At 45.8% G+C, this 15,186-nt stretch overlaps 1 protein-coding gene across 1 annotated transcript in view; it reads right to left on the reverse strand.

The window, feature by feature from the left end:
- Positions 1–202: 202 nt before the first annotated feature.
- SCP2D1 (SCP2 sterol binding domain containing 1) overlaps positions 203–15,186 on the reverse strand; it is a 79,628-nt gene continuing 64,644 nt past the window's right edge. Inside the window, exon 3 of the transcript XR_007133698.1 lies at positions 203–340. The gene's annotated coding sequence lies outside the window, so the exon portion shown is untranslated. The remainder of the gene's footprint in view (positions 341–15,186) is intronic.

Here is a 15,186-nt window from a genome sequence, read left to right on the forward strand (position 1 = left end):
CCTCCAAATGACACACAGCAATCAGGCACCCTCTTTGATCCACAGAGCTACCAAACAGTGCAGCGCTGATTCTCACAGACTGTCCCAGTTCATAGAAACCTGAAGATACAACACTCAAAGTGAAGGTAGCAACCGAGAGCGAGGAACTTCAGAGACACCACACAGAGAGCCATTGGTACCTCACCTGCATCTGGACAAGTAGACCCAGAGTGGACTCATGCTCCAAAGAGTAGTGATTCCAATTTGCCTGATGCTAAAAGGAGAATGTCTGGATGGCAGCGTATCAGAGCATCTGGTTTTGACTGATTCCTCTTGGGTTGGCATCCCCTAGAAGAGGATCCTGAAATGAGAATTTGAGTGTAAGTAGTCTATTTGAGAGGTGGTCCCACTACAGGAATGGGAAAGTGAGGCCAGGAAGGGGAGCCACCAATAAAGGAGGTGGGATGAATGGGGACACACTGTGGGCAACTGAGGATGTCACACTGAGCACTCTGGGAGAGAGCATACAACAGGGCACAGAGTTGTCCCACCTTTGGGACAGAGGTGAGGAAGTGGGGTGTGTATCCCTCAAGTAATAACATGATGGTTAGCAGAGGGCTAGTCCCAGGGCATATTAACTTCTGCCCGCCTTGACCAAGTGTGCCAGGGAGCGCCCTCCAGTGGAGAGCTGGAGATACCTGCCATAGCCGGCCCCCAGCATGCCCCAAACAGTGACCAGAGAGCAGATGGACAGGGCACTAGCCCCACCTGCAGCATGGCAAGATTTGCTTTGACAGCTGGGTTTTCTGAGCCTTCTGAGTGATATAAACTACGCTTGTCTCCTCCCCTGGGTGGATACAGCCCAGCACCATTCTTCAGACACTGAAGTGACCTTTCTCAGGCCAAGTTCACTGGCTATCCTGCAGTCTCCACAGTCAGACACTGAGATTTCCAAAAGGGATTGACATCTGTAAGGGGAGGGGGGAGTTTTCCTCAACTGTCTTAGGGTCGCTGGCTGGGTCCAAAAATTAAACTGACAAAGGAGAAAAGCAAGCAAATTTATTGAATTTTTACATGTACATGGGAATTGTCACAAGAGAGTGGTGACCTGGAGAACTGACCGGAGTAGGCAGCTTTTATACCCTGTAGATGAAGAGACAATACATTTGTGAAGAATTGACAAAACAAAGGGGCTTGGGCTTGGGGGAGTGCGTGGCAAAGACGTAGGAAGATGAGCGTGAGTTTAACAAGGTTTCTTTGTACAGACTTCTTGGCTCCCCAGTTCCCCATCCCTGGTGCTAAAAATGGGAGTTTTATGACCTCTTTTGGGGAAGAAGGGAGGGCGGGTGGGAGTGGAGTCAGAGTATCCTTCCTGCTTCTGCTGTTTTCTCTAACGCCTCCAGCTGGGGACTGTCCCTAGGCCAAGGCACCATCTGTGGACTATTGTGTCCTGAACCCCCTCACATGAAATAGTAAAACCAGTCCCCCAGAAGAAACCCCTGCCCTACAGACGCAGGACACAAGGTGATTCCAGACTTTCCACAACAGCTTTTGTTGTCAGATGGTTTACAAAGGGTCCTGTCACTCTTGAGTAACCAGCACATCTCACCCAGCCAAGGCATTCGTCCCCAAACGTGGCTCTGGCCTCCCGTGCTCCACCCACGCTGTGAACTCCTGGCAGAGTGAGCTTTGTGGAGCCAAGTTCTGTATGTACCCCCTCTTTATTCCAAAACTTGTCATACTTCTCATTGCCTAAAGAACAACGTCCAGTCCTCTAAAGCTCCACAATCCACAACCAGCCTGGCTTCCTGGTCCAGGAGCCAGTCAGCCCAGCTGCTGAGACCCAGAGAAACTGTGTCACCTTCAACACTCTTCCCTCAGAACACCCTCCCTCCCTCTCTCTGCCCAACAAAAATCTCTCATTTATGGGACAAGTCAAAACTTGCCTCCTCCTTGAAGCCCTCCCAGATCACTCCAGCCTAATGGGCCATCCTCCTGAGTCCCAGACACAGGTCTTATCTGCATTACCCATGTAAACTTGGAACACATTTGGTGCTGGAGTTTCTTTTACATAAGCTGTCTTAGCCCACTGGGATGATAAGGCCCTGGAGGAAATGAGCAGCCACTCACACTTGCTTCTGCTTTTCTAAGCTCCTGGAAAAGAGACGGCAGGTATGTGCATTTTTTCTTTCTTCTTCTGCTAATGGAAGAAGAGACTCCACCAAACCTTGTGTCTTACACACTGGATTCCCTTGGCCTGGTTAGTGCCAGGCAGAGCAGCCACTCGATAACTACTTGCCTTGTGAATTCATTAGTTTATCCATCAGCCTCGGCCCTTAGCATGGATGGAATCTTAAATAAAAGCATTACTTGGTCCTCATCCAATCCTCTCAGAGTTTTATTCACATTTTGTGTTTTTATTTGGACCTCTCCGCCCGCTCAAAAGGTCACTCTATGCCCCCAAAGCTATCTTACAAAAAAAGAATTCTGTGACTTTGTTTTTATTTTCCCTCAATAAAAAATAACCTTTGAAGAGAGGAAGCACATTTAGGTGGTTTTTTTATTTTCTTCTTTGGAACTAAAAGCATGAAAATTTGGTACACTCAGACCCAGCATTCATGGTTGCCATGGCATCTTGTCCTTTGAGGGGGTGGAGGATCTTCCCACAATGCAGTTCTCTGCAGACTCACAGGGACTGGGCGGATAGAGCACATAGCAGGACTCTGTGCTGCTCATCTCTGTCTGCCCTGAACCTGGATGAGGGCTCAGCAAATAGAGGCAAGTTGTCCCAGATCACATCTCACGGCCCCCTTCATATCTACAAATCAAAGAGAGTGACACTGGGAAAGCAGTTCTGCATAGGACCACATGGTGGAAAATAACAGAAGTGGACTCAAGCTGGCATCCGTAACTCAGGAGGCTCAGTGTCAGGATCCTAGAGTCAGGCTGGGAAGGGCTGAAACAGAGCCCCGGAGACCCCCTGCAGGATTTCTCCCAACCCCAGCCCCTGCTCCTCTCTGCGTGCGGCTACATCCTTCTCTTTGAGCCATCGGACCATCCCCCTTCCCTGCCACCCTCAGAGAGAGACATGAGCCCAGACTGGGCTCGGTGCCCCCTGTTCCCACACTCACACACCCCCGCATTTGATCTACAGTGCCCTGAGAGATGGGATCATATCAGGCAAATATGGCTGATGCAGGTTACCCCTGTGGGAGGGAGGAAGGGTAGTTTAAAGAATTCACTGAGTGCTGTGAAACATACCCCCCAAATGCATCTACAACCGACCTCCTGCAAAGAAATTCCTAAGGGGCAGCTTTCGAGCAAGGAACACTCAGATACAGGAAAACTGCCCCAAATTCCAAAGTGCTAGGAGAAAAACCCCATGGCTCAAGCTCGTTCATAAGAAAAACAGCCCATCTAAATTATTTGCTCCTGGGGGCGGGGGGGAACACTGGAGGAGATGGGGGTCTCCTCTAATGGTTTCCATGTAGAGTCGAATACTGTTTTTTGGGGGTTTTTTTTTGGGGGGGGGTTGTATTTTTGCCTTTTCTAGGGCCACTACTGCGACATATAGAGATTCGCAGGCTAGGGGTCTAATCAGAGCTGTAGCCGCTGGCCTACACCAGAGCCACAGCAATGAGGGATCCGAGCCACTTCTGCAAACTACACCACAGCTCACGGCAACGCCAGATCCTTAACCCACTGAGTAAGGCCAGAGATCGAACCCGAAACTTCATGGTTCTTAGTCGGATTCGTTAACCACTGAGCCAAGATGGGAACTCTTGGAATACTGTTTTTTGACAGATGTGTTTTTCACTAGCCTTTGAGTGTGGCTGCCGGTGGAGTGGGGCAGCCCAAGAGCAGGTGGGAAATTACACAAGGAGGGAGGAAATCTCCCCAGGAGCCCCTCAACCTGCTGCTGCAGGAGAGGTTTGTGCTCTATCTGTCACCCTACATTTCCTGGGCACTGACATATCCCAGGCCTGGAAGAGTAGCTTGGGAGACTTGTCATGTGTGCCCAGGCCTGGAAAGACAAACTTTCAGGGTAAATGCCCGGCTATCGATTGCCCCGGAGCAAAACAGCAACTTAAAAAACAACCAGTCAACTGCTTTGCTCACAAAGTTGCAGGTGGGGCAGAGTGGGACGGCTCATCTCTGCTCCATGTGGGGGCTGGTGGAGGCTCCACTGTAAGGTGGCTCACTCCCTTGTTCCCAGGTGGGGCTCCAGTCAGGTGGGAAGCTCAGCCAGGTATGGCCAGCCCTGGTTCCTCTCCCCAAAGCCACTCCCAGGCCATTGGGCTCCCTCACAGTAGGGCAGCTAGGTCCTGAGAGGCAGCACCCCAAAAGACAGGGAGAAGAAACTACCTGGGTCTGAAAACTGGCATCACTGCCCTTTAGCTCTATTCTCCTGACCCACGGTCACAGAATCAGGTTCAAGGGAAGGGAGCACGGGCCCTGCCTCTGAATGGGAAGCGTGTCAGAGAATTGGGAGACTTGTAACAGGATCACAGCTACATACAGTAGATGTAAGGGTGGGAAATTCGTCTTGGCAGGGTGAAAGTTCAGCTCTGTCCTTCAGACCCTACTCCCCAAGGTCAGATGGACTTCTTCCTCCCACTCCCACTCCCGAAGCTGCTTCTCCACCCTGGGGATCACAGCGGTCCCACCCCCACCCCCGGCCCAGCTCAGCCCCTCTCCAGCAACCATAGCTGAATGGCTGGACCCTCCCACTGAAGGGTGAGCACTAGAAGAAGGGTTGTCAGGGGAGGGATAAAAGGGGTGAAAGTTCAAGGGGAAAGCATTTCCTCAGCCCAATGCAGAGCCCCCAAATGTCCCAGACAAAGGCCCCACACCCGTCACAGGAGCTCGGACAAACCAAAGAACAGAAGAGTTATACCTCCAGCCCTGCAGGAGCTCTGCGCGGTTTGGATTAGGGTCAGCAAACATTTTCTGTAAAGAGCCAGACGGTAAATATTTTGAGCTTTGCAGGCTGCTGATGGTCTCTGACAAATGCTCCTCTTGGTTCTTTTAAAACCCTTTAAAAACATAAAAGCCCTCTCTTGGCCTATGTCTCATACAAAACACGCTGCTGGCAGGATCTGGCCCCCAAGCTCTGGTATGGCCCCTGCCCCTTCAAAGTGTGTTCTGGTGATCCAGCAGCAGTGTCACCTGGCAGCTTGTTAAAATGCAGACCCTCGGATCCACACAGACTTAAATAAGTCCTTGTTCAGACCATGCACCCAACTGCCTTCTCCCATGTCCCCTGGGTGGACTGGCCGACTGGAAGCCCTCTGCCACCGCCTGCATTGGACTCACACACCAGATCCCACAAACAACAAGCAAGGAAATGACTCTTCCCTTAGACGTGACAAAATGAGTTTCTCCTCGGGCTTCTCCAAGTTTCCACCAAGATATCTATGGAGGCACAAAGAACATGGAAAATTCATGCCACCACCATCATGGCATGAGAGTGTGTCGGCAAACTGCTCAGCTCTCCTCCCTCGGCAGTGCGGTCTGTGCTACCCCCACCCCATGCCACGGAACCTAGGATCACCCCAGGGACTCATTTGTTAATGGAAAGCAGCAAAGATGCTGAGTCACTCCCAGGCCAGGAAGGGACAAGTCCTACAGCTCCTCAGGGTCCTCTTGGGACTCTAGTCCTGGGGGAAGGGGGAGGAGGGGACAGCTACCATCTAAGAGGTCAACAGCCCTGAGATCCACCAAGCTGAAGAAGCCACCAACCTTGCTCAGCTCCCAGCTGGCAGCCATGTGAGAAGCCCTCTTGGACTCGGCAAGAGAAGCCCCCAAGGATCTGTGGCCCCAGCCAACATCTGAGGGCGGGAAGGGCAGCAAGGGTGGAAGAGGAGGTGTTTCCTTTGTACTACAAGCTAGTCGGTGAAGGAAATGGCAGGGAGGCAGAGGTGGTCACACCCTGGAAGCCAAATGCCTTGACCTCCAACTGAAGTGTAACCAAGAGGGCACCAGAGATGCCACGGGCCTTAATTCTGTTACGGAACCGAACTTGGTAAAAGTTACCTATTGCAAAGCCAATTTACTGACACCAGGTTGTGGTGAAGGAAAACACAGCATTTACTGCAGGGCGCCAAACAAGAAGAACCCAGTCTAAAGATGAGCAAAGACAGAGCATGGTGGTGGTCAACCATGTGGGCGTGGGAAAGGCCCAGCTCTTGGGCAAGGCTTGGGGGTTCAGGTGACAGGACCCCCGCTTTTCACCCTCAGTGTGAAGTGGTCACTAAAGAAGGTATGGCAAGGTTTCAATGTGGAGTTTGGAGGTGTCTACTTGCATAGACTCCACCCAGATAGCCTCCTGACCATTAGCTAGGGCTGAACTGTATCCCCCCTCCCCCAAAATCCAAAGGTTGAAGTCCTAACCCCTCAGTGTGATAGTATTTGGACACAAGATCTTGAAAGAGGTGATTAAAATCAGGTCATTAACGGCATTCCCATCGTGGTGCAGTGGAAATGAATCCAACTAGGAACCATGAGATTGAGGGTTTGATCCCTGGCCTCGCTCAGTGGGTCAGGAATGTGGCATTGCTGTGAGCTGTGGTGTAGGTCACAGACGCAGCTCAGATCCCGCATTGCTGTGGCTCTGGCCTAGGCCAGTAGCTATAGCTCTGATTCAACCCCTAGCCTGGGAACCTCCATATGCTGCAGGTATGGCCCTAAAAAAAAAAAAAAAAAAAAGTCAGGCCATTAAAGTAGAAGTCCAATCCAACCTGACTGGTGTCATGACAAGAAGAGACACCAGGATCATTGGGGCACAGAGGAAAGGCCATGTGAGGACAACACCAAAAGGAGGGACATCTGCCTGCCCAGGAGACAGGCTTACCAGGAAACCACCCCTGCTGGCACCTTGAACTTGGACTTCAGCCCCCAGAATCATAAGGATATAGATTTCTATTGCTTAAGCCACCCAGGCTGTGGTGTTTCATTGTGGAAGTCCTTGCAAACTAAGGCACCATTTCTATGTGTCCAGCCCCCACTTCTGGGCCTTTCATTTCTATTGCCCACACCTGCAACCTACTTCATATTGTGCCCTTGCACTCCCAGAACCACTACCACACACAGAACACAGGTGCTTTGGAGTGTAGGGTGCCTGGATGCAGGGTGTGCAAGTCTCCCTCTCTGGCCTCAGGGCAGAACAAACTCTTGATGCACCTCACATGCCAGAGCCACTCACAGGATTGGCCTGAGGCTGGGGCTTCACCTGAAATTACAGCTTTGCTTGCTTCTTTTTCTTCCCTCCCCTGCCTGCCTTACTCCCTCCCAATGTCTCTCCAGAGTCCTGCCTAAATAAAACACTTACATGCTGTGGTCTCAGGGGCTGCTTCGTAAGACACTGGCTCACAAGAGGTCTCCATCCCAATGTCGAAGCTTCCCACCAACTTGATACCCACACTCCACTTACTACTAACTCTGAAGGGAACCGTGAAGGCCCCTCTGTTGGTTGCCCCCCTGCTCAGAATCCTCATTTCTGGCCCTATTGTATTCTCAACTGTGTCTCTGTCCAATCAAATGGAGCCTCTGGCCAGTTCCGTGAGGTTTAGCGAGGGGATAATTGCTCTGGTTACCCTCTGAGGCCCCTCCTGAGATGTCGGCAGCTCTAATCTAGCCTGCTCAGACCCCAGCCCCAAGTGCTGTGCCCAATCTTGGGGGCCCTGCCTTTTACAGGACCCTGAAAGGGGGCTGGGGGAGGGAACAGGATGGTGAGGGAAGCCAGCATTTCACAAGGAGCCTCAGTCTAGCTCCCCCAGGAGCAGCCCCGAGGCAAGGATTCCTATGCAGGCACTTCATTTAGGAGGTGATCCCAGGAAAGAATGTGGGGTGCGTGACCCAGAGAAAGATGACATTACTGAGCAGGTCACTGCTGTGGGCATCTGCAGCCCCGCCCTGCTGGGGCCGGGACACTGAGAAACAATAGGACTCACCCCAGAGCTGTGCCCCATCCCACCCCCGGGGGCAGGGTCACTGAAGAATTCCTACAGCAACTCCCACCCAGTAGAGTGGCCCTCAACTAGTTGAGAATCTGTTCTGAGGGCCTCTTCTCCCAGCACTATCAGTGGGCACAGGGTGGCAGACAGGTCAGGGAACACACAGAGCCCTCAAGGATCAGGGACCTGGAAGGGAGGGGACCTCGCTGAGGGGACCCGGCTGAGGCGCTGGCAGCATCTGCTACTCCAGGGAGGGTTTTAGGAACTGACACTGTTAAGCCAGAAGAGGAGACAGAGAAGTGTGATCAAAGACAGGAAATTCAAACACGAGTTTTCCTGGCTAAACATCATGAGCTGGACAAGTCACTTGATTTCTCCAGGCATCGGTTTCTGCATCTGTAAAGTATGGGTTAAAAATATCCTTCTCAGGAGAACATCTGAGGAACAGCAGGATGTTTGCCTCGACTCAAAGCATCTCCCCACAAGATCCTTCTGAATAACAAGGGGGAAAGGGATGCTTTATAGTGAAGGAGCCTGGCAGACACCACCTTAACCAAGTGATCAAAGTTATCAGTTTCCCTAATGAGACAGATAGTGTCCCGTGCTCCCTGGCATCACGTGCTCAGGAGACACACCAGTACTTCTGTGAATTTCTGCCCCAAATGCACAACCTGAGTCTCATCCTGGGGAGACATCAGAGAAACTTGGAATGAGGAACATTCTACAACACAATCAGCCTACACTCTTCAAAAATGTCAAGGTGGTGAAAGACGAAGGGTCTGAAGTCTTTCCCTGACTACAGGAGGTTTAAGGGACCTGACAACTGATTGCAGTGTTTGAGCCAGGAATTTTTTTTTTTTTCTGCTGCAAAGGACTGCAACCCAAATGATGCCTACATCATAATAGTATTCTATATATGTTCAATTTCCTCATTTTTTATCATTGGGTAGCGGTTTTATAAAAGGACTTTTGGAGAAATCGTGTCAGAAGAACAAACAGGGGAAAGAATAAAGGGGCAGAGGGATATTGTGTTTGTAACTTATCCTTGAACAGTCAGGAAAAATATTCTTACACATTTTCTGTAGATTTGAGATTGCATCAAGTTTTTAAAGTTAAAAGAAAAACAGTAACCACCTCAAGGCATCGGTGTCCTTATTTTAAAAGGTGAGGCACTGCAATTCCTCCCTCTCCAGAGTGGCCCCCCTCATCCTTTCCTCCTATCATCCTGCTCCCCCCAGTTCTCCCAGGGCCTTCTCCACCCCCTCCTGCTGGCCGCTCTGCCTCTGTGTCCCTCCCACGCTCCATCGCCACCACGACCAAAGAGATCTTTCTAAAAGGCAAATCTGACCTTATTTAAAACACTTCCCTGCCTCACTCTTACTTACAAGACAAATTACAGGCAAATAAGACCCTCTGTGACTGGCTGCAGCCCATCCCTCCACTCCCTGCCCTTCCCTGAGCCCAGGTTTCCATAGCATGAGAGGAGCAGATGACCAGGTGACCACATGGCCAAATGAACAGACATTATACCGTCCTTCAGACTTGCCACGCTCTTTCCCTGTTCCACTCCTTTGGACATGCTATTTATTCTTTCCAGAAGACCGTTCCTCTCTTTCCCACAAATCTTTCACAAAGGCTCTTCTTCAGCATCACCTCCTTAGCCTCCCTGACCCACTAGCCCAGGCCCCAGACAAAGCCCATCCCTCCCTATTCCATGTTATGTTGTGATGTCTCTTTTACCTCCACAACACATCTGGAGCAGGTAGGAATCTCAGACTTCAACTCAGACAAGTGTTAGTGGAGGGTTTTTTTTTTTGGTGTATAGTTGGTTTACAATGTTATGTCAATTTTTTCTGTACAGCAAAGTGACCCACATGTGTGTGTGTGTGTGTATTCTTTTTCTTATATTCTTTTCCATCATGTTTTATCAAGAGATTGGATATTGTTCCCTGTGCTATACAGCAGGACCTCATTGCGTATCCATTCTAAACGCAATAGTTTGCATCTACTAACCCCAAACTCCCAATCCATCCCACTCCCTCCCCCTCCCCCTTAGCAACCACAAATCTGTTCTCTATGTCTGTGAGGAGGATTTTTTTTTTAATATCCCAGCTCCCTTTCCCCTTGAGTACAAGGACCCTTCTAGCCTTTTCTATACTGGCTTACTGTTTGCCCAGCACACTTAAGCCCCAGCTTTCCACAGGGGTGACTGAGTTGATGACAGGCTCTCTATTGGTTGCTTTCCTTCCTTTGCATCACATCCTGACTCCCCTCCAGGCATTCCCCTCATTGCCCAAACAAAGTACTTGCACTTGAATCCTTGTCTCAGGCTCATCCTCTGGAGGAAACAAAGCTAAGGCAGACAATATGTCTCAGTAATGTTAGTTCCCAACCTCATCGCCTCTGACCCATAAAGTGATAAACCATACAACCTGGCAGGACCCCCTCTAATACATTAATCCAATGGTATATTATCAGGTGATTCCTCATTTCATTTTCTTTGTGTGTGTATGTATGTGGTTTTTATGTTAAAATGTATATGGATTTTTTTTTGTCTCTTATTTATTTTTTTAATTGTTATTTCCCCAACACAATTTTTTTCTACTGTACAGCCTGGTGACCCAGCTACACATACATGTACACATTCTATCTTCTCACATTATCATGCTCCATCATAAGTGACCAGACGTAGTTCCCAGGGCTACACAGCAGGATCTCATTGCTCCTCCATTCCAAAGGCAATAGTCTGCATCTATTAACCCCAAGCTCCCCATTCACCCCACTTCCTCCCCCTCCCCCTTGGCAACCATGAGTCTATTCTCCAAGTCCATGATTTTCTTTTCTGTGGAAAGGTTCATTCATGCCATATATTAGATTCCAGTTATAAATGATATCATAAGGTATTTGTCTTTCTCTTTCTGACTTACTTCACTCAGTATGAGAGTCTGTAGTTCCATCCATGTTGCTGCAAATGGCATTGTTTTGTTCTTTTTTATGGGTGAGTAGTATTCCATTGTGTATATATACCACATCTTCCTAATCCAATCATTGTCGATGGACATTTGGGTTGTTTCCAAGTCTTGGCTATGGTGAATAGTGCTGCAATGAACATTCGGATGCATGTGTCTTTCTTAAGGAAAGTTTTGTCTCGATATATGCCCCAAAGTAGGCTTGCTGGGTCATGTGGTAGTTCTACATACAGTGTTTTAAGTTACCTCCATACTGTTCTCCACAGTGGTTGCACCAACTTACATTGCCACTATCAGTGCAGGAAGGTTCCCTTTTCTCCACAGCCCCTCCAGCACTTGTTATTTGTGGACTTATTAATGACGGCCATTCTTACTGGTGTGAGGTAGTATCTCATGGTAGTTTTGATTTGCATTTCTCTAATTATCAGGGATGTCGAGCATGTTTTCATATGCTTGTTGGCCATCTGTACAATTTCCTTGGAGAACTGTCTATTCGGGTCTTTTGCCCATTTTTCAATTGGGTGGTTGGCTTTTTTGCTGTTGAGTTGTATAAGTTGCTTGTATATTCTAGAGATTAAGCCCTTGTCACTTGCATTGTTTGAAACTATTTTCTCACATTCTGAAAGTTGCCTTTTTGTTTTCTTTTTGGTTTCCTTTTCTGTGTAAAAGCTTGTCAGTTTGATTAGGTCCCATTGGTTTAGTTTTGCTTTTATTTCTGTTGCTTTGGGAGACTGACCTGAGAAAATATTCATAAGGTTGATGTCAGAGAGTGTTTTGCCTATGTTCCCTTCTAGGAGTTTGATGGTGTCTTGTCTTATATTTAGGTCTTTCAGCCATTTCGAGTTTATTTTTGTGCATGGTGTGAGGGTGTGTTCTAGTTTCATTGATTTACATGCAGCTGTCCAGGTTTCCCAGCAATGCTTGCTGAAAAGACTGTCTTTTTCCCATTTTATGTTCTTGCCTCTTTTGTCAAAGATTAATTGACCAAAGGTGTCAGGGTTTATTTCTGGGTTCTCTATTCTGTTCCATTGGTCTGTCTGTCTGTTTTGGTACCACACCGTCTTGATTACTGTGGCTTTATAATAGTGCTTGAAGTCTGGGAGAGTTATGCCTCCTGCTTGGTTTTTGTTCCTCAGAATTGCTTTGGCAATTTTGGGTCTTTTGTGATTCCATATAAATATTTTGGATTGTTTGTTCTAGTTCTGTGAAAAATGTCATGGGTAATTTGATAGGGATTGCATTGCATCTGGAGATTGTTTTGGGTAGTATGGCCATTTTTACAATATTAATTTTTCCAACCCAGGAGCATGGAGTATCTTTCCATTTCTTTACATATTCTTTAATTTCCTTGATTAATGTTTTACAGTTCTCAGCATATAAACCCTTTACTTCCTTGGTCAGGTGTATTCCCAGGTATTTGATTTTTGGGGGTGCAATTTTAAAAGGTATCGTATTTTTGTATTCCTTTTCTACTATTTCATTGTTAGTGTACAGAAATGCAACTGATTTTTGAATGTTAATCTTATATCCTGCTACTTCTATGAATTTGTTAATCAGTTCAAGTAGTTTTGGGGTTGAGTCTTTAGGGTTTTCTATATACAGTATCTTGTCATCTGCATACAGTGACAGTTCTACCTCTTCTCTTCCTATTTGGATGCCTTTTATTTCTTTTGTTTGTCTAATTGCTGTGGCTAGGACTTCCAAAACTATGTTGAATAACAGTAGTGAGAATGGGCATCCTTATCTTGTTTCAGATTTTAGTGGGGAAGTTTCCAGCTTTTCTCCATTGAGTACTATATTTTGTGTGGGTTTGTCATAAACGGCTTTTATTATGTTAAGGTATGTTTCCTCTATACCCATTTTGGTAAGAGTTTTGATCATGAATGGATGTTGGACTTTGTCAAATGCTTTTTCTGCATCTCTTGAGATGATCATGTGGTTTTTGACTTTTCTTTTGTTAATGTGGTGTATGATGTTGATTGACTTGCATACGTTGAACCATCCTTGTGAACCTGGGATGAATCCCATCTGGTTGTGGTGTATGATCTTTTTTATATGTTGTTGGATTTGGTTGTCTAGAATTTTGTTGAGAATTTTTGCATCTATATTCATCAAAGATATTGGCCTATAGTTTTCTTTTTTGGAAGGATCTTTGTCTGGTTTGGGAATTAGGGTAATGGTGATGTCATAGAATGTCTTTGGGAGTGTTCCTTCTTCTTCAACCTTTTGAAGAAGTTTAAGGAGGATGGGTATGAGTTCCTCTTTGTATGTCTGGTAGAATTCACCTGTAAAGTCATCTGGTCTTGGACTTTTATTTGTAAGGACTGTTTTTATGACATATCCAATTTCATTTCTAGTGATCAGTCTGTTCAGCTGGTCTATTTCTCCTTGATTCAGTTTTGGCATGCTGTAAGTTTATAGAAAGTTGTCCATTTCTTCTAGGTTGTCAAATTTGTTGGCATGCAATTGTTCATAGTATTCTCTCATGGTTTTTTGTATTTGTGTAATATCCATTGTGACTTCTTCTTTTTCATTTCTTATTTTGTTTATTTGGGTTTTTTTCTCTCCTCCTCTTAGTGAGTCTAGCCAGAGGTTTATCAATTTCATTTACCTTTTCAAAGAACGAGCTTAGTTTTATTGATTTTTTCTATTGTTTTTTTAGTCTCTATTTCATTGATTTCCTCTTTGATCTTTATAATTTCCTTCCTTCTCCTGACTTTAGGTTTTGTTTGTTCTTTTTTTTTCTAATTCATTTAGGTGGAGGGTTAAGTTGTTGATTTGAGATTTTTCTTCTTTTTTGAGGGAGGCCTGTATTGCTCTGAATTTCCCTCTGAGCACTGCTTTTGCAGCATCCCATAGATTTTGAGTGGTTGTGTCTTCCTTATCATTTGTCTCAAGGTATTTTTTTAATTTCCTTCTTGATTTCCTCATTGACACATGTGTTTTTTAGTAGCATGTTGTTTAGTCTCCATGTAGTCAGTTTTTTCTAATTTCTTTTCCTGTGGTTGATTTCTAGTTTCATGCCATTCTGGTCAGAGAAGATACTTGAAATAATTTTTATACTCTTAAATTTGTTGAGGTTAGCTTTGTGCCCCAGTGTGTGATCAATTCTTGAGAATGTTCCATGTGCACCTGAGAAGAATGCATATTCTGATTTTTTTTGGATGTAATGTCCTGAAAATGTTGATTAAGTCTAACTTTTCTATTGTGTCCTTTAGGATCTCTGTTGCCTTATTGATTTTCTGTCTAGAGGATCTGTCCATTGATGTGAGTGGGGTGTTAAAGTCTCCTACTATGATCGTATTCCCATCAATTCCTCCTTTTACGTCCGTTAGTATTTGTAGTAGGTATCTGGGTGCTCCTATATTAGGGGCATATATATTGAAAATTGTAATATCCTCTTCTTGAATGGATCCTTTAACCATTAAATAGTGTCCTTCATTGTCTTTCTTTATGGACTTTGTTTTAAAGTCTATTTCGTCTGATATGAGTATTGAAACTCCTGCTTTTCTGTCATGTCCATTGGCATGAAATATCCTTTCCCATCCCCTCACTTTCAATCTATATGTGTCCTTTGCTCTAAGGTGAGTTTCTTGTAGACAGAAGACTAAAGGTTTTTGCTTTTTTTATCCAGTCTGCCACTCTGTGTATTTTGATTGGAGCATTCAGTGCATTGACATTTAAGGTGATTACTGATAGATATGTATTTATTGCCTTTTTAAACCTCATTTTCCAGTTGATTCAATGTTTCTCTTCTTTTCTTTTTTGGGTTGGATGGTTTCCATTTATTTTATGCTTGAGTACTTTTCTTTTCAGTTTTTGTGAATGTAACGTTCGGTTTTGATTTGTGGTTGCCCTGTTTTTTAAGCATGTTGAGCCCTTCCTATATCTGCTTGCTGTTGCCTGATAGTCATATAGGCTCAAACACATCATTAAAATGAAAAAAATCTATATTTTCTTACTTTCTTTCCCCACATTGTATGATTTTGATGTCTTTTTTTTTTAACATCTTCATGTTTAGATCTGTATGCTGGCTTATTTAAGCGACTGCTTTCCAATTGTGGTTTCCTCCATCTTAATTCTTCTTTTTCTCTTTTTTTGCTTTTTTTTTTTTTAATTTAGAGAAGCCCTTTTAGTATTTCTTTTAGAATGGGTTTAGTATTGCTGTACTCTTTTAGCTTTTGTTTGTTGGAGAAATTCTTTATTTCCCCTTATATTTTAAATGATATTCTTTCTGGATAGAGTATTCTAGGTTGCTGAGTTTTTCCTTTCAGCACTTTAAA

This window comes from Phacochoerus africanus, chromosome 3, assembly GCF_016906955.1.
Source record: "Phacochoerus africanus isolate WHEZ1 chromosome 3, ROS_Pafr_v1, whole genome shotgun sequence".
Lineage (NCBI taxonomy): Eukaryota > Metazoa > Chordata > Mammalia > Artiodactyla > Suidae > Phacochoerus > Phacochoerus africanus.